This window comes from Oncorhynchus kisutch, linkage group LG5, assembly GCF_002021735.2.
Source record: "Oncorhynchus kisutch isolate 150728-3 linkage group LG5, Okis_V2, whole genome shotgun sequence".
NCBI classification, from domain to species: Eukaryota; Metazoa; Chordata; class Actinopteri; order Salmoniformes; family Salmonidae; genus Oncorhynchus; species Oncorhynchus kisutch.
The window spans coordinates 1,197,310-1,215,267 of NC_034178.2; the positions used below are offsets into that span (position 1 = coordinate 1,197,310).

At 42.2% G+C, this 17,958-nt stretch overlaps 1 protein-coding gene across 1 annotated transcript in view; it reads right to left on the reverse strand.

Moving 5' to 3' along the window:
• The window catches only part of LOC109890466 (collagen alpha-1(VIII) chain), a 33,242-nt gene extending 22,850 nt beyond the window's left edge, over positions 1 to 10,392 (reverse strand). The window contains exon 1 of the mRNA XM_020482397.2: positions 10,317 to 10,392. The gene's annotated coding sequence lies outside the window, so the exon portion shown is untranslated. The remainder of the gene's footprint in view (positions 1 to 10,316) is intronic.
• Between the last annotated feature and the right edge of the window lie 7,566 nt (positions 10,393 to 17,958).

Sequence of the window (17,958 nt, forward strand, 5' to 3'; positions counted from 1 at the left end):
CCCCTTCACTATGTAAACATGCAGTGAACAAGGAAAGTAGACAAGTGAACTTATACGTGAACATTACTGGCCCTGTCATCGTCTATCCAAATCGAACACGGCTTGTTTCTGATTCTGATCAAACTGCAACCTCACTTCAAACACGGACACAGCAAGCAAATAAATAAGGGATAATATCATATTTTCCACTGATCTGAACTCTGGACTGTTGAGGTGGTAAAATCAGACTCTCTGTTATGAGGCTCAGTAAGACAATAGGCGGCTCAGAGGACCCGTTCCTTCTCTACCCAGAATACCATCAGATGTATTTCTAATGTTTCTAATGTTCACAAAAACTGAAAACATGAGACTGAAAATGGATGAAGACAGGGGCCGTTTTCTTTATCCTGCCATATTATACTTCTGTGTGTTTTTTATCCAATTTTCTATTATTCTCTCAATGCATTGTTGGGAAAGAGCTCTCAAGGAAGAATTTCACAGTACCGTTTTACACCGGTTGTATCCTGTGCACGTGGCAAATAAACGTTGAAACATATTCAACACGCTGTATATGACGCATATCACTCGAAGACTGGCAATGGAGACAAGCTAAGCTGGAACAGACTCCCAGTCAAAAGGTTAGTGGGTTAAACATATTCTATGGAACAGAGATGGAGTGAGGGAAAAGGAGGGAACAAAAGGAAGGATTTTCATGTTTACCACGTTGGGCTTTACTTGATGCCGTTTTGCTTGCGTCGGTTGCAGAAATCAAGCCTGAACAGTTTAAGTTGAATGCGGATCATGTCCTCTGAACACAAAGGTAGGACGCGTGACTGGAGACAAAGTACTGTAAATCTTACAAAGCTGCCCTTGGAAACTCTACACAGAATACCAGAGGGAAATACCTGACACCTTCCCATGGACCAATCTGTGTGCTCTCTTTCCTTCCCTGAATAAAAGGAGTTTTACCCTACAGATGTAGGATCTTAATTGGATCACTCTTTTCTTGATGAAACTTGTAGTTTTGTTGCTGAAAGTTGTAGTGTATTCAAGGTTTAAAAAGGCTCCTAAAGTTTGTAATTTCCACTTTAAAATGTCAGACTTGATTTGTCCTATCGAAAAATGTATCAACCCATACAAAAAAATGCCCAATAATTATAATCCACATAATATTTCACATTTCCTCTTGCTGCAGGATTATTTTCCTGCTGTAGGAAACTGGCTCAAAATAAGTTCCTACATCAATACTCACTGATCCAAGGTCAGTTTAGCATTTTCCCATCTAATACGTAAGGTTAGGATATGATGAGAGTAAGCTGATTTTAGATCAGAGCCTCAGTTCAGGTTCCCTTCCTACAGGCTGTGGCTGGTGACCTAAAGAAGCCCATTGTCTTTGGTGTCACCCGTTTGGCCCATTGACCCATGAGAACGGGCCGTTTTCTCTGTCCTCAAGGGCTTCCCAATAAAATGGATGTTGATGGCTGTCACGCTCTTCACGTTACCTAACTCGCACACTTGGCCTGGCCGCCTTGGCAACCGATGTCCACAGATAACCATGGCAACCACTCCAACCTTACTCTACCACACACACACACACACACACACACACACACACACACACACACACACACACACACACACACACACACACACACACACACACACACACACACACACACACACACACAGATGGTAATGACTGGAGCAGAATCAGTGGAATGGTATCAAATACATCAAACACATGGTTTCCATGGTTTCCAGGTGTTTGATGCCATTCCATTTGCTCAGTTCCAGCCATTATTATGAGCCATTCTCCCCTCAGCAGCCTCCAATAATGAGTAGTGTGTTAAACAGAAGAAGAACCGCTCCGTATTAGCATCAGCATGGGTTAGTGATAGCCAGGAACCTTGGGACGTCCCGACCTTAACCCCTAATTCCTAACCTTAACATTTACTCTAATCTTTACCGTAACCCTTACCTAACACTAACGCTTACCTTAACTGTTTTATATTTCAAGTTCAATGGGGTGATGTCAGAGTTGGGACGTCCAAAAGTATCCCACTTAGACTTTTTCCCAGCAGCATTCTGGAGTTTCAAAGGGAAAGACACACCACTGGTTCCACAGGAATGTCCGATCAGCTGACAGAGCCGAGCGGGAGCCAAACACACATCTGGGGACTGTAAAACCCATCGGGACCTAAGCCTCTCTCTCTCCCTCTAGTCTTCATCTCATCTGTGGGTGCTCTCTCTGTGTATTCAGGAACACCACTCCACACTTCACTCAGCTGACCTGGTCTAGTGGTGAAGACCCTTGGGCAGCAGAGACAGAGAGACAGAGCAGGAGGGAGGGAGGAAAGGTGGAAGAGAGAGAGAGAAAGAAAGAAAGAGAGACAGAGAGAAGGAGAGTGAGACACAGAGACAGCAAGAGAGAGACACCTCTCCCCTCCCCTCTGCTCTCCTCTCCATTCCTCCCTCCTTCACCTCTCCCCTCCCCTCTGCTCTCCTCTCCATTCCTCCCTCCTTCACCTCTCCCCTCCCCTCTGCTCCCCTCTCCATTCCTCCCTCCTTCACCTCTCCCCTCTGCTCTCCTCTCCATTCCTCCCTCCTTCACCTCTCCCCTCCCCTCTGCTCTCCTCTCCATTCCTCCCTCCTTCACCTCTCCCCTCCCCTCTGCTCTCCTCTCCATTCCTCTCTCCTTAACCTCTCCCCTCTGCTCTCCTCTCCATTCCTCCCTCCTTCACCTCTCCCCTCCCCTCAGCTCTCCTCTCCATTCCTCCCTCCTTCACCTCTCCCCTCCCCTCTGCTCTCCTCTCCATTCCTCTCTCCTTAACCTCTCCCCTCTGCTATCCTCTCCATTCCTCCCTCCTTCACCTCTCCCCTCCCCTCAGCTCTCCTCTCCATTCCTCCCTCCTTCACTTCTCCCTCCTTTCCCCTCTCCTCTCCTCTCCCTGTATGTGCTGTTCATCTGGCCTTGTCCGATGTGATTTATCCCATCACAAACACTGCTCCACTCCCAGCAGCCTAAATACCTGCCCTGCAAAGGTCAGCGCCTCTGCCAATACTCCCGTTGTCCTGCCCATGTTATGATCTGATCGATGTGTGTGTGTGCCTGGCCTTTTCCAGCATTCCTTCACACATAGACGCTCTCTTTACAGACCAAGGCTACAGGAGTCACCCTGAGTTATTTGGTCGTAGCTCTCAGTCTCCAGAGGGGGGAAACCAATGGTGATCACGATGACCTCAGCAGCGATGATCTCAGCAGTTCACAGTTCACACACCTATCAATATAACGCAATGTAATCCCTACTGCCTCTGATCAGGAGACTCACTATGTCTGAGTGTTGGAGTGTGCCCGTCTGTCCGTAAATATAAAAAACAACCTGTGTAGTCAGGTTTGCTTAGTATAAGGAATTTGATGTGTCATGACGTTGGCCTGGGGGTAGGTTTATGACAGTCATAAATACCTCTTCCCCCCTTTCCCTCTCTCTACCCTACTGATGTTACATTTGCAAAACCCTTGGTTACCATAGAGATTCTGGGAATATCAGAAGGTGGGGAAATTAACTATATTCTGGTAATCCGACCAATTGAACATATGCGGTGGTACTTAATGAATATGATGTCAGTTCGGTTGTCATCTGAGACATTCTCATCAATGATAAGATGACATAAACTCTACAGTGGAAAGTCTACACATCAGAGTTATCGGATTCACATGGGATTGTTGTTTAATTTAAACGTTAGAATATGAAATTATTCGTGATGGGATGAAATGTGATTTTAACTTCTAAAATGTGAGATTTGGGTTTTCATAAGTTTAGGGCTCTGCTCAATCATTGGCCCGCCCCTGTGAAGGGACAAGGGCTATAAAACTTTTCAAATACGCCCTCCTCTCCCTTCCTATATAAAGCCTTGACGACAATATAACCTTCTGTTCCCAGGACGTGAGGACGACGGTCCGATGTCAGAATGGTTCAGATAATAACTACAGAACGAAGCCAACATCAGCGTGAGCTTTGGTTGCAAATGGTATGAACTTTGAACTCTTATTCACTACAGAAGTGATACCTCCTAGCCGTTGAGTTAGCAACAGCCGCTGCAAATGAGGGTTAAGGAAGGAACAGACAGAGTATCCCGTCTATCACTCAACAACGCTACTACAACGTATACAATTGACAACCAGAGACATGCTTAAAAGGACAAAGGACTCGGTTGGCCTTCCATCTACCACCAACCTACCGAAGCGCAGCTCAGAGTAAATATTTATTGCATTCTCCTTTTCCAAATGGGCGGTAATTTAGAATGCATAAGATACTGCATTTACGATAGCACAGCTTCGCCCTTTGTTCCTCAGTCTTCCCGCTCTTTCACTCAAACCCGGACCCTTTTCTTTTGCGTAACCAGCTGTCATATCTGTTCCGCCCGCTAGGGCCGTTTTCCTTTATGACGTAATTTGTAAAAAAAAAATGATTTAAATATGTGTATGTGTAATTCTGTGTGATTAGTTAGGTATTTAGTAAATAAATAATTAAACCCAATTTTGTATTGCTGATTCAACTTGTTAACTTGTCAGGGTTCGTGCAGATAACCAAGAATTTACAACTTTCAGATGAGACTGAATTAAGATGACGATTAATATTGACTGCTATTGATGTAAAATATTACTAGGCCTTTAAGAGTTTATTCGGAAGATAACAGCTCTATAAATATTATTTTGTGGTGACCGACTCTCTAGTTAATTACATTTACACGATTAGCTCAATCAGGTAATATTAATTAAGGAGAAATTATTTTATTGAATAGCATGTCATATCACTTAATCCGGCGTAGCCAAAGACACGACAGATGTATAGCATTTAATTTTTTTGTATGACAATTCAGTACTTTTTCCACCCCTGTACTTAAGTACATTTAAAATCAGATACTTTAAGACTTTTACTGAATAAATATTTTCCTGGGTGACATTCACTTTGACTTGAGTTATGTTTTATTAAGGTATCTTTACTTTTACTCAAGTATGACTATTGAGTACTTTCCCAACTACTGCAGTGTGAGAAATATCCCATCCAAGAGACCAGTCTAAGGGACTTTAGCTTCTGTCGTCGATGCTCTCTTCACAATAACACTGGTAACACTTTACCCTGCAGTTACAAAGCAGTTACCATGTAACGCCATGTTAATAATAACATGTTATTACCGTTGGTTACATAAGGTGTTACCATAACACATATTTCTCCTTCCCCCCTGTACCATAATCCACCATAAAATATATAGAACAGCATGTTGGTTTGTTTTTACCCACATGCTGATGGCTTCACTCCAGACCATTAAACCAAACCCAGGATCATTTAGGATCTCTCAGAAGAGAGATGTACAGTACGGCCATGGGCCAGACAGGATAGTGATGAGAATAGTGATGGATGTCTGAGACAACTTGACGTATTATACAGTTCTGCAATCAAATATGTTCTATCTCACATGCCATACAAAACTGACGTGGAAATTGTGAATTCCATGCCATTCGCTTGAGACATCATCCGCGTAACTCTCAAGGATATTTTATTAAGAATATGACTCCACATATCCACATAACTGTCAAGTTATTTTATTTTAGATATCCACATAACTTTCAAGTTATTTTATCAACAGTACCTTCAGAAAGTATTTATACCCCTTGACTTATTGCACATTTAGTTGTGTTACAAGCCTGAATTCGAAACAAATTAAATATATTGGGTCTCACCCATTTACACACAATACCCCATAATGAAATACGTGAAATTATGTTTTTAGAAATTGTTGCAAATGTATTTCAAATTAAATACAGAAAAATCTCATTTACATAAGTATTAGCTCCCCTGAGTCAATACATGTTAGATTCACCTTTGGCAGTGATAACAGCTGTGAATCTTTCTGGTCTCTAAGAGCTTTGCACACTTGGATTATACAATATTTGCACATTATTCTTCAAGCTCAAGCAAGTTGTTTGTTGATCATTGCTAGACAGCCCTTTTCAAGTCTTGCCATAGATATTTAAGTAAAAACTATAACTAGGCCACTCTGGAACATTCAATGTCATCTTGGTAAGCAACTCCAGTGTATATTTGGCCTTGTGTTTTAGGTTATTGTCCTGCTGAAAGGTGAATTTGTCTCCCAGTGTCTGTTAAAAAGCACACTGAACCAGGTTTTGTGCTTAGCTCTATTCTGTTTATTTTTATCCTAAAAACTCCCTAGTCCTTGCCGATGACAAGCATACCCATAACATGATGCAGCCAACACCATGAGATGTTGTGTTGGATTTGCCCCAAACATAATGCTTTGTATTCAGGACATAAAGTTAATTTCTTTGCCACATTTTTTTGCAGTTTTACTTTAGTGCCTTATTGCAAACATTATGAATGTTTTTAAATATTTTTATTTAGGCTTCCTTCTTTTCACTCTGTCATTTAGGTTGATATTGTGGTGTAACTATAATGTTGTTGATCCATCCTCAGTTTTCTCCTATCACAGCCATTAAACTCTAACTGTTTTAATTCACCATTGGCCTCATGCTGTACATTTGTAGTGACTGGGTGTATTGACACACCATTCAAAGTGTAATTAATAACTTCACCATGCTCAAAGGGATATTCAATGTTTGCCTTTTTCTTACCCATCTACCAATAGGTGCCTTTATTTGCATTGGGAAACCTCCCTGGTCTTGGTGGTTGAATCTGTGTATGAAATTCACTGCTCGACTGAGGGACCTTAGATATTATTACACACAGAGTGAGTCTATGCAACTTATTATGTGACTTGTTATGCCCATTTTTACTCCTGAACTTATTTAGGCTTGCCATAACAAAGGGCTTGAATCCTTATTGACTCAAGGCACTTCAACTTTTCATTTGTAAAACTTTTTTTTTAAAATAACATAATTCCAATTTGACATTATGGGGTATTGTGTGTAGGTCAGTGAAACAAAATCTCAATCTTCAGGCTGTAACACAACAAAATGTGGAAAAAGGGGTGTGAATACTTTCAGAAAGGCACTGTAATTAAATGCACTATGAATACATCTATTCAGTGGGTGTTACATCCTGACGAGCTACTAAAGAACCAGATACAGCAGCTGCAGTGGAACGGAACAGGGCTTCTCTGCTCCCGGCAGCAGAGCTGATCTGCTAGGGATAGACTGCTACTGTCCCGTATTTGGTAGTGTGCTCAAATCACAGCCACTGCAGCTGTGTGATCCCAGGGCACATTCCCCTAAACCTTATAAACACTTCTTATACAACGGCATTAGCAGAGAGAAGGAAGGAAGGAAGGATGGAAGGAAAGAAAGAAAGAAAGACGGATGGAGAGAGAGAGAAAAAAACCTGGCTCCCTGTAGAGGAAAGCCTGTGCAACCACAGCACCACAGCAGAACCTGAGACAGAGCTGCATTTCCTGACAAAATGTCAGAAATATAAAACAATTAGAGAGTGTCATTTCCCCACATTTGAAACCCTTATTCAAGGTTTCAAAGACCTCTCTGATGAGAATAGGCTTCCCATCCTGTTGGGGGAGGATGCCGAGAGCTGTGGATTGGCAGCGCACTACATTGCTGCCTGCCATAAGATGAGGGACAGTGTCTGTCCTCTATATTGTTATAGTTCAATAGTTATTTTGACCCTTGGTTATTGTTGTTACTGTTGTCCTGTTGACAATATTGATTACTATTATTTTAATATTGTAAATATCCAAAGTAAGCTTTGGCAAGATGTACATTGTTACGTCATGCCAATAAAGCACATTTAATTGGAGAGAGAGAGAGAGAGAGACCTACTAATTTATGAGCTAGAGCAGTCACGCAATGTGCTTTTGTCCAATAGGTTGACACTAATTGCCTAAGCAATACAGATTTAAATCTAATTTCATTATGTGCATTGTTTGTTGAAAATTTAAATGTTCCTCCCCTAATAATCAGAGTGACCCTTTATAATACAGAGCCACTTGTCAGTCTGAGGCGAGGGTTGATGTGCAACATTCTGATTTTATTTGTGTTTATGTGTTGTGTTTTATAACTCAAATGTATAAAGTCCAACAGCAACAGCAATATGTGCAATGAATTGTATGTGTAATGTCCTAGCCTCTGTTCTGAAACGTGTCTATATTACCTTCCTGTTTTAAAAAAAATGTCTGATGTACATATGTTGTCCTTTTGTATATAATGTTGTCGTGGTTACAGTATATGTTCACCTGCCCAGGGACTAAGTATGTAAATGAGCTGTTTGCTAAATCTGGAGCAACGCATGTTTTTGTTGCATGCTGTCCCTGTCCAAATAAACTTCAGAAAATAAATAAATAAATGACATCACCAGGTGTGATTTGTTTTAAACTAGCAAAGAACACAGTTATAACCATGTCAGAGACTCAATCTCCACTTTTTGTTGTCGAGTCAATCTCTGCCAACTGACTACACCCGAATCACCTCTTCACCCTGAACAAGGCAAGGGCACCACCCTTAGCTCACACAACACATACAATAGGTCGCGGCTTATAAGTTGAATTCCAAATGATTTCATCCACCCCTCCCTGAAATGGCTGAGCGGTCTAAGACAGATCACACCGGGTACTGTGGTTCCACACCTTCAGGGGGAGAGTGACCCTCTGAGGAGCGTAGAGCGACAACCCGCTGCCCAGGCCTTTTTCTGGCCCTCTCTCTCAGGCTGCACAGCAGACACACAGGAACGCTCCCACAATGAACCTCAGAGACGACAGAAACAACCTGCTGCTGTATCTAATCCTTGTATAGGAAGAGAGGGACAAAGAGAGGGGAAAGAGAGAGAGAGCAAAATGGGGGAAAGAGGGAGAGGAAGAGATGGGGGACAGAATAGAGTCGCCCTCAGGGTCCAGGCTCAGATCTATGGGCCAGGAAGTGAAGGTAAAGCTAGGATGCTGCATGGGGCTTTAGGGAACCCATTAAGAAGCCCAGAGCCACATAGTCATGTCTAGTGGACACAGGGCCTACTGACTTTACAAGGACAGGCCATCAGGCTGCACATATCCTGACTGCTGGAGGTATGTTTTCAATGGGTTAATCTGTGTTCAACAGCCTCTCACTCTCTGCCTCGAATGATATGAATGTGAATAATATGAATAATATTTGAATGCTAAGCGAAGGATTTAGCATATGATCATATTCAGGAGATGACATCACCATCCTAATACATGATGTGGTATTAACTAACTAGACTGGAGATGACATCACCATCCTAATACATGATGTGGTATTAACTAACTAGACTGGAGATGACATCACCATCCTAATACATGATGTGGTATTATCTAACTAGACTGGAGATGACATCACCATCCTAATACATGATGTGGTATTAACTAACTAGACTGGAGATGACATCACCATCCTAATACATGATGTGGTATTAACTAGACTGGAGATGACATCACCATCCTAATACATGATGTGATATTAACTAGACTGGAGATGACATCACCATCCTAATAAATGATGTGGTATTAACTAGACTGGAGATGACATCACCATCCTAATACATTATGTGATATTAACTAACTAGACTGGAAGTAAAGCTACTGGGTCAGTTCTCTCAGAGTTAACACCTCTGACATCACCATCCTAATACACGATGTGGTATTAACTAACTAGACTGGAAGTAAAGCTACTGGGTCAGTTCTCTCAGAGTTAACACCTCTGACATCACCATCCTAATACACGATGTGGTATTAACTAACTAGACTGGAAGTCAAGCTACTGGGTCAGTTCTCTCAGAGTCAACACCTCTGACATCACCATCCTAATACACGATGTGGTATTAACTAACTAGACTGGAAGTCAAGCTACTGGGTCAGTTCTCTCAGAGTTAACACCTCTGACAAGCCCTGGATTTCTACTGAACAGACTGTTTCACATGTCCTTTTCTCTTTGGAAAAAGAAGTGCCTCATCATCACGAGATTTAGGATTATTCCACCAGGATCTTTTTCAGGGAATCTCTCAGTGAAGAAAGGTTAAAAAAAAGTCCCAATGAACACTGAACAATTTGAGCTGAACGTTCTCCTCATTTGAACCATATAGCCTTCAGAACAACCCAGACACGTGCAAAGAATCTCGCCCCGTTCCCTCATCACCCTTGCCAGAATACACAAACTCACCGGAGGAGAAAAATGTAGACATTGAAAGCACCAAATAGTCAGGTGGTACCAGGTCTAGAGAATGAGAATCCACTCCTGATAAACACCCAGTTCACAAAACCCCTCCAAATCATCATCATAATATCAGCCAAATTCATCCTGACAGACCACACCTTCCTCCAGGAAACCTATAGGATGTCCTTACCTTGCTCAGTGTGTGTCTGTTGAGGGGAACTATCACCGGAGTTACAGAAGTGTGATACAGACCCCTGAACAGAAGTAAACAGCATGGACTAGGCTTTTATGTTCAGGTGGGTGGAGCTACTGGCAGGGAGACTTGGCTTTTATGTGCAGGTGGGTGGAGCTACTGGGGAGGACACTAGGCTTTTATGTGCAGGTGGGTGGAGCTCCTGGGGAGGAGACTAGGCTTTTATGTTCAGGTGGGTGGAGCTGCTGGGGACGACACTAGGCTTTATGTGCAGGTGGGTGGAGCTCCTGGGGAGGAGACTAGGCTTTTATGTTCAGGTGGGTGGAGCTACTGGGGAGGAGACTAGGCTTTTATGTGCAGGTGGGTGGAGCTACTGGGGAGGAGACTAGGCTTTTATGTTCAAGTGGGTGGAGCTACTTGGGAGGAGACAAGGCTTTTATGTTCAGGTGGGTGGAGCTACTGGGGAGGAGACAAGACTTCTATGTGCAGGTGGGTGGAGCTACTGGGGAGGAGACTAGGCTTTTATGTGCAGGTGGGTGGAGCTACTGGAGAGGAGACTAGGCTTTTATGTTCAGGTGGGTGGTGCTACTGGGGAGGAGTACCCCTCAGAGAAGGTGGGCAGATGAGAGGGGGAGATAGAGAAGAGGGGGAGAGAAGGGAGAGGTATTCTCCTGAGAAGTAGGGAGACAGAGTCAGAGAGAGGGAGAGAGAAGAGAGGTGGAAAGAGAGAAGAGAGGTGGATAGAGAGAAGAGAGGTGGATAGAGAGAAGAGAGATGGATTGAGAGGAGAGATGGATTGAGAGAGGAGAGGTGGATATAGATAAGAGAGGTGGATAGAAAGAAGAGAGGGGGATAGAGATAAGAGAAGTAGATTGAGAGAAGAGAGATGGATAGAGAGAAGAGAGATGGACAGAGAAGAGAGATGGGATAGAGAGAAGAAGTGGATAGAGAGAAGAGAGATGGATAGAGAGAAGAGAGATGGATAGAGAGAAGAGAGGTGGATAGAGAGAAGACAGGCGGATAAAGAGAAGAGAGATGGATAGAGAGAAGAGAGATGGATAGAGAGAAGAGAGATGGATAGAGAGAAGAGAGATGGATAGAGAGAAGAGAGTTGGACAGAGAAGAGAGATGGGATAGAGAGATGAGAAGTGGATGGAGAGAAGAGAGATGGATAGAGAGGTGGATAGAGAGAAGAGAGATGAATAGAGAGAAGAGAGGAGGCCATAGAGACATGGCAGGTCACTCAAAGGAAATTAATCCAACCTCTAACACTACTACTCCTGTAAGGAACTTCTCCTTGATTCTCATTTGATTTCATCTGTTAAAACCATTCTTTGGCGTGATGATTTCCTACGGATAGAAGTTTGGTTCAGTGGACCGGTGGTGTTTAGGCGAAGTAGAAGAGCTATATCTCCCAGTATCTGTTCACTGGGCCGGCTGCTGATCTCTAGCACAGTACAACTCAGTGGTGCTTCTGCTGCAGAGCTTCACATCAACAGAACACAGCGAGTGAACAGCTGGTTCAGATTTGATGCCGTATTGAAATCGTGTTGTAATGTTGCAGTTTGCCATGTCCTTTCTGCACCATTCCTGTTGATCTAGAAAACATTATCATAACCACTGCCCATTCCTGTTGATCTAGAAAACATTATCATAACCACCACCCATTATTGTTGATCTAGAAAACATTATCATAACCATCGCCCATTCCTGTTTATCTAAAAAACATTATCATAACCACCGTCCATTCCTGTTTATCTAGAAAAACGTTATCATAACCATCGCCCATTCCTGTTGATCTAGAAAACATCATCATAACCACTGCCCATTCCTGATGATATAGAAAACATTATCATAACCACCACCCATTCCTGTTGATCTAGAAAACATTATTATAACCACCACCCATTCTTGTTGATCTAGAAAACGTTATCATAACCACCGACCATTCTTGCTGATCTAGAAAACATGATCATAACCACCGCCCATTCCTGTTGATATGAAAAACATTAACATAACCACCACCCATTCCTGTTGATCTAGAAAACATTATAACCACCGCCCATTCCTGTTGATCTAGAAAACATTATCATAACCACCACCCATTCCTGTTGATCTAGAAAACATTATTATAACCACCACCCATTCTTGTTGATCTAGAAAACATTATCATAACCACCGACCATTCTTGCTGATCTAGAAAACATGATCATAACCACCGCCCATTCCTGTTGATCTAGAAAACGTTATCATAACCACCACCCATTTCTGTTGATCTAGAAAACATTATCATAACCGCCACCCATTCCTGTTGATCTAGAAAACATTATCATAACCACCGCCCATTCTTGCTTATCTACAAAACATTCCTGTTTATCTAGAAACATTATCATAACCACCACCCATTCCTGTTGATCTAGAAAACATGATCATAACCACCACCCATTCCTGTTGATCTAGAAAACATTATCATAACCACCGACCATTCTTGCTGATCTAGAAAACATTATAACCACAGCCCATTCTTGTTGATCTAGAAAACTTTATCATAACCACCACCCATTCCTGTTGATCTAGAAAACATTATCATAACCACCACCCATTTCTGTTGATCTAGAAAACATGATCATAACCACCGCTCATTCCTGTTGATCTAGAAAACATTATCATAACCACCGCCCATTCCTGTTGATCTAGAAAATATTAACATAACCACCGCCCATTCCTGTTGATCTAGAAAACATCATAACCACCGCCCATTCTTGTTGATCTAGAAAACATTATCATAACCACCGACCATTCTTGCTGATCTAGAAAACATTATAACCACAGCCCATTCTTGTTGATCTAGAAAACATTATCATAACCACCACCCATTCCTGTTGATATAAAAAACATTAACATAACCACCACCCATTCCTGTTGATCTAGAAAACATTATCATAACCACCACCCATTTCTGTTGATCTAGAAAACATGATCATAACCACCGCTCATTCCTGTTGATCTAGAAAACATTATCATAACCACCGCCCATTCCTGTTGATCTAGAAAACATTATCATAACCACCGACCATTCTTGTTTATCCTACAAAACATTCCTGTTTATCTAGAAACATTATCATAACCACCACCCATTCCTGTTGATCTAGAAAACATTATCATAACCATCACCCATTTCTGTTTATCTAGAAAACATTATCACAACCACCGCCCATTCCAGTTTATCTAGAAAATATTAACATAACCACCGCCCATTCCTGTTGATCTAGAAAACATCATAACCACCGCCCATTCCTCTTTATCTAGAAAACTTTATCATAACCACCGCCCATTTTATTGTCAGCTGCATCTGTCTTGCATCCACTTTAGGCACACTCCTCATTAAAGTCCTTTCTAATACAAATAGGCTGTCCTCAAGTGCTGCTTCTCTCTCTCTCTCACACACTCTCTCTCTCTCTCTCACACACAAATATCAACCTTTTTCTGGAAACTTTTTGTCCATTTGTTCTACTGCCCCACCTGTCTCACATTATGGTGTCTGGCAGGAACCACTCATCCTATTTCTATTGATCTATTATACACTGTATTATCTTCCATTACATATCAAGGAAAAACATTGAACAGCCACCAGTTGAATGGAAACTTTGACATCATACCTGCCCAGACTTCCTATCCATGTAGTTAACCTGCATGTGCTTACATCTCAAGGCCAAAATGTTATTATGTCAAACAGCGGCCCCAGAAATGTGGTATGCATACGCCATTATATCTCTGCTTCCTGTTGTTTGATCAACTTCCTTTAATCTGTCCCATTGGCAGTTAGTGGGGATGACTAATATGTCAACTGAGTTCACTCCCACACTACAGGAGTAGTCCAACTATCAAAACATGATGTGAACATTTGTACATGATAACGACAATATCTGATACACTACGGTATGTTGGTCTATCGATTTAGTTTGACTGTATTTAAATCCTCAGTGACTAGTTATTACAGATTCACGGACGTGCCAGTGAGAGTAGCAGTAATACAGAGAGACAGAGAGAGAGAGAGACAGAGAGAGACAGACAGACAGACAGAGAGCTAGACAGAGAGACAGACAGAGAGAGAGAGAGAGAGAGAGAGAGAGAGAGAGAGAGAGAGAGAGAGAGAGAGAGAGAGAGAGACACACAGACCGACAGACAGACAGACAGAGACAGACAGACAGACAGAGAGAAAGAGACAGACAGACAGAGACAGACAGACAGACAGAGACAGAGAGCCAGAGACTGCTGCTGGGTTGGACTTGTGTTACCCACACAGCTCATGTTCTCTGGTGCTGACAGGCTGTCTGTTAGAGACACGGGCAATGTTTCAGTATGAATGTGTTGGATCGACAGCTCAAACGTGACCGGCAGCTGGGCCCTGGTCCGGGGCAGATAATTCTAATGCAAGGAGCCTGGTTGAACCCTGCAGCTGCCGAGCACAGCAGTCACTCCGGTCAACCCATGTTACACACAGACATTCATAGCCACAGCACTAAACACTCAACCACAGACAGAGCAGAGATGTGTTCATTGCGTCACTCACAAACACTGCATACACCATGTGTGTCATTGGGAGAGTTCTAGATAGAAATGTTATGTTAAATTGACATCATTACATTTTCACAGACTGTCCCAGCCCTGACTGAGATATACAGTCACAGAGGGGTGGCAAAGGGAGGGTACTGTATATTACTTTAGAAGTTTATCAGAATACGAATAGAATTTTGGTAACTTTCAAGGATTTTTATGTAATTTAGCACAAGACGTCTGGTGGGTCCTTTGTGTAGTTCCAATTATCACAGGTGTTTTCTGGCCCTCCGTGTGGCCTTATCACATGTCAAATATATAACATAATCCTATAAGATGATTTTTAAATAAAAAATACAATGACTAAGCTGTAAAACATGATCTGAAATATAAACCATCAATTTAGCGAATGAATACCATTGGTGTTTAATTTGAGGGTTTCACCATGAAATATATTTTATAAAAAATTTTACACACTTTTTCTTTACTATGTCAATGTCTTTGTTGTACATTTTTTGATGCCAAACTGGTGGCAGCTGTGAAAAAAGTCAATAGTTGGAAGAGCTGTAGAGCTAACTGAAAATAATGCTATTGTTAATTAGGCTATTTTCTCTTGAACCATGTGGTCTATCCACTAGAAACTCATGGACAATATGGACAGAGATTTTTTTAAATGAATACTATATGTGAATACATTTTTTAAAAGCTATGAAACATAAGTGACCAAAGTTACCATAAATTGCCATAGACTACCAAAATTACAGAAGATTCTGGTAACTTTGGTAAATTACCACTAGCTTTGCAACCTTAGTTACAGAACATTCACTTCATTAACTGAAAAGTCCCCATTGGCTGTAAACCATGACACTGATCTGCAGCAGCGTTAGCGAAGTCAAACAGAAAAAGAGGAGAAGACAAGAATGAGTTTCAATTGGTCAAGTATTAGAATTCTGCTTGGTCAGGTGACCTCAGATTCTGGCCGACGGCCGCAGACTACAGAGATGATCGATGGTTGTCTTCTGTGGTTCCCATGCTCAGAGGAAGTCAGCTGAAGTTTAAGAAGTGAGAACGAGAGAGGCGCAAGAGTGCAGCTGGGTGCGACTCTGAATATCGTTTCTGTTACTATGGTGTTATATCGCCGCCGAGTTGTGTTCGGGTTGACTGCTTAACTCACTCCCATTTAGTAGAATTACAGCTGTCGAGTTTGGCCGAGGATTGGACACGTTTGCCTGTGAGAACATTAAATAAAGCTGCAGTCACATGCTCCTCTGAAAAATGCAGACGGTCCCCTTTTCCAGAGATCTCAACACAGCATCCACTCCATCGCCCTGCCAAATGAAAGCTAGGTTGGAAAATATTCCTCTCTGTTTTTTATGGGCCTTCAGAACAGCTTTTGATAAGGTCGTCAAAACGTGTCGGAATTCATTGCCATTTGATACCAAATTAAGGATTCAAGAACCACTTCTGAAGGACGAAATGTAATGGATAAAAAGTTGGTGCAAGATTGAGACAGATTCATCATGTGAACATCAGCCTTCAGATGGTGTTGGAACGGCCCTATTTATCACTATAACCAGAATGGACGGTCCCCAGATATGCAACTGGTCTTCCAACACAGATACGTCATGACCTCTGGAAAGTTGAAACTGTTCCGACAGAGACCAATGACCTGTTTTTCTGCCTCGTTATTACGTCTCTGTCTATTTTGCTCGGGTGCAAGGACAGGTGAAGTCACCAATACAGAGCAAAACATGAGGGAGCGCCAACCCTGCTGAGGTCGTTTCAGGAAAAGGGAGTGCAGGCTTTTGTTCCATCCCTGCACTAACACACCATCAGGACCTGAATGACGTATGTTAGTGCCGTAACACAACCCTGCATGCCCAGTAGCTCTCCAGCAGGGTTAGTATGCCCTGTTTGTCCCATGATGAATACATTACAACTGTATCCCAGACATACATATGTTGGAGAATATTAACCTTACTGACCTGAGCTGGCCAACAGGCTGATGTCGATAGACATCCCTCACGTGACAATGACACACACAAGTTAAATGTGGGAAACTCAGCCACCGGGACTGAGCCTGTACCATACCTCTGAGACAACTATCCTTCTAAAGCCCACAACTATAATTAGTAAAAGAAGTCAATTACTCAACGAGCGGTGGAGTTGAGAAATGTATAAACTCTCTGTGGGTTTCCAGCTACCACAGGACTAAGCTTCATTATTCACACATTCATATATCAAGCACTCGCTACAGAGGCATTTCCTCGTTCCCTATTTTGTTTTGGCACACAAACATGGAAAATATCATTCCCTCTTAATAAATGTCCCCCCACCGAACCACCTGTAGCCTGCATAACGTGTCGTCTGTTTAGTCAAAATGTTCTCAATCCTAATTGTTAATGGGGCGGTTTGAACAACACTATATAGAGTTCTGGAGAAGAAAAAAAATCTAAAATTGTGTGTGTATGTGTGGCAGCAGACTGAAATCTCTCAATGGATCAAGTGTGTGTGTGTGTGTGTGAGTGTGTGTGTGTGTGTGTGTGTGTGTGTGTGTGTGTGTGTGTGTGTGTGTGTGTGTGTGTGTGTGGGCGGTTTGAACAACACTATATAGAGTTCTGGAGAAGAAAAAAATCCAAAATTGTGTGTGTATGTGTGACAGCAGACTGAAATCTCTCAATGGTGTCACGCCCTGGTCTTAGTATTTTGTGTTTTCTTTATTATTTTGGTCAGGCCAGGGTGTGACATGGGTTATTTATGTGGGGTGTTTTGTCTAGTTTTTTTTTATAGGTTATGGGATTGTGGTTAGTAGGGTTATCTAGAAAAGTCTATGGTTGCCTGGAGTGGTTCTCAATCAGAGGCAGGTGTTTATCGTTGTCTCTGATTGGGAACCATATTTAGGCAGCCATATTCTTTGAGTGTTTCGTGGGTGATTGTTCCTGTCTCTGTGTTAGTTTGCACCAGAATAGGCTGTTAAGGTTTTCATGTTTATTGTTTTGTATTGTTCGTGTTTATCTTTTATTAAACATGTATCAAAATAACCACGCTGCATTTTGGTCCTCCTCTCCTTCACCACAAGAAA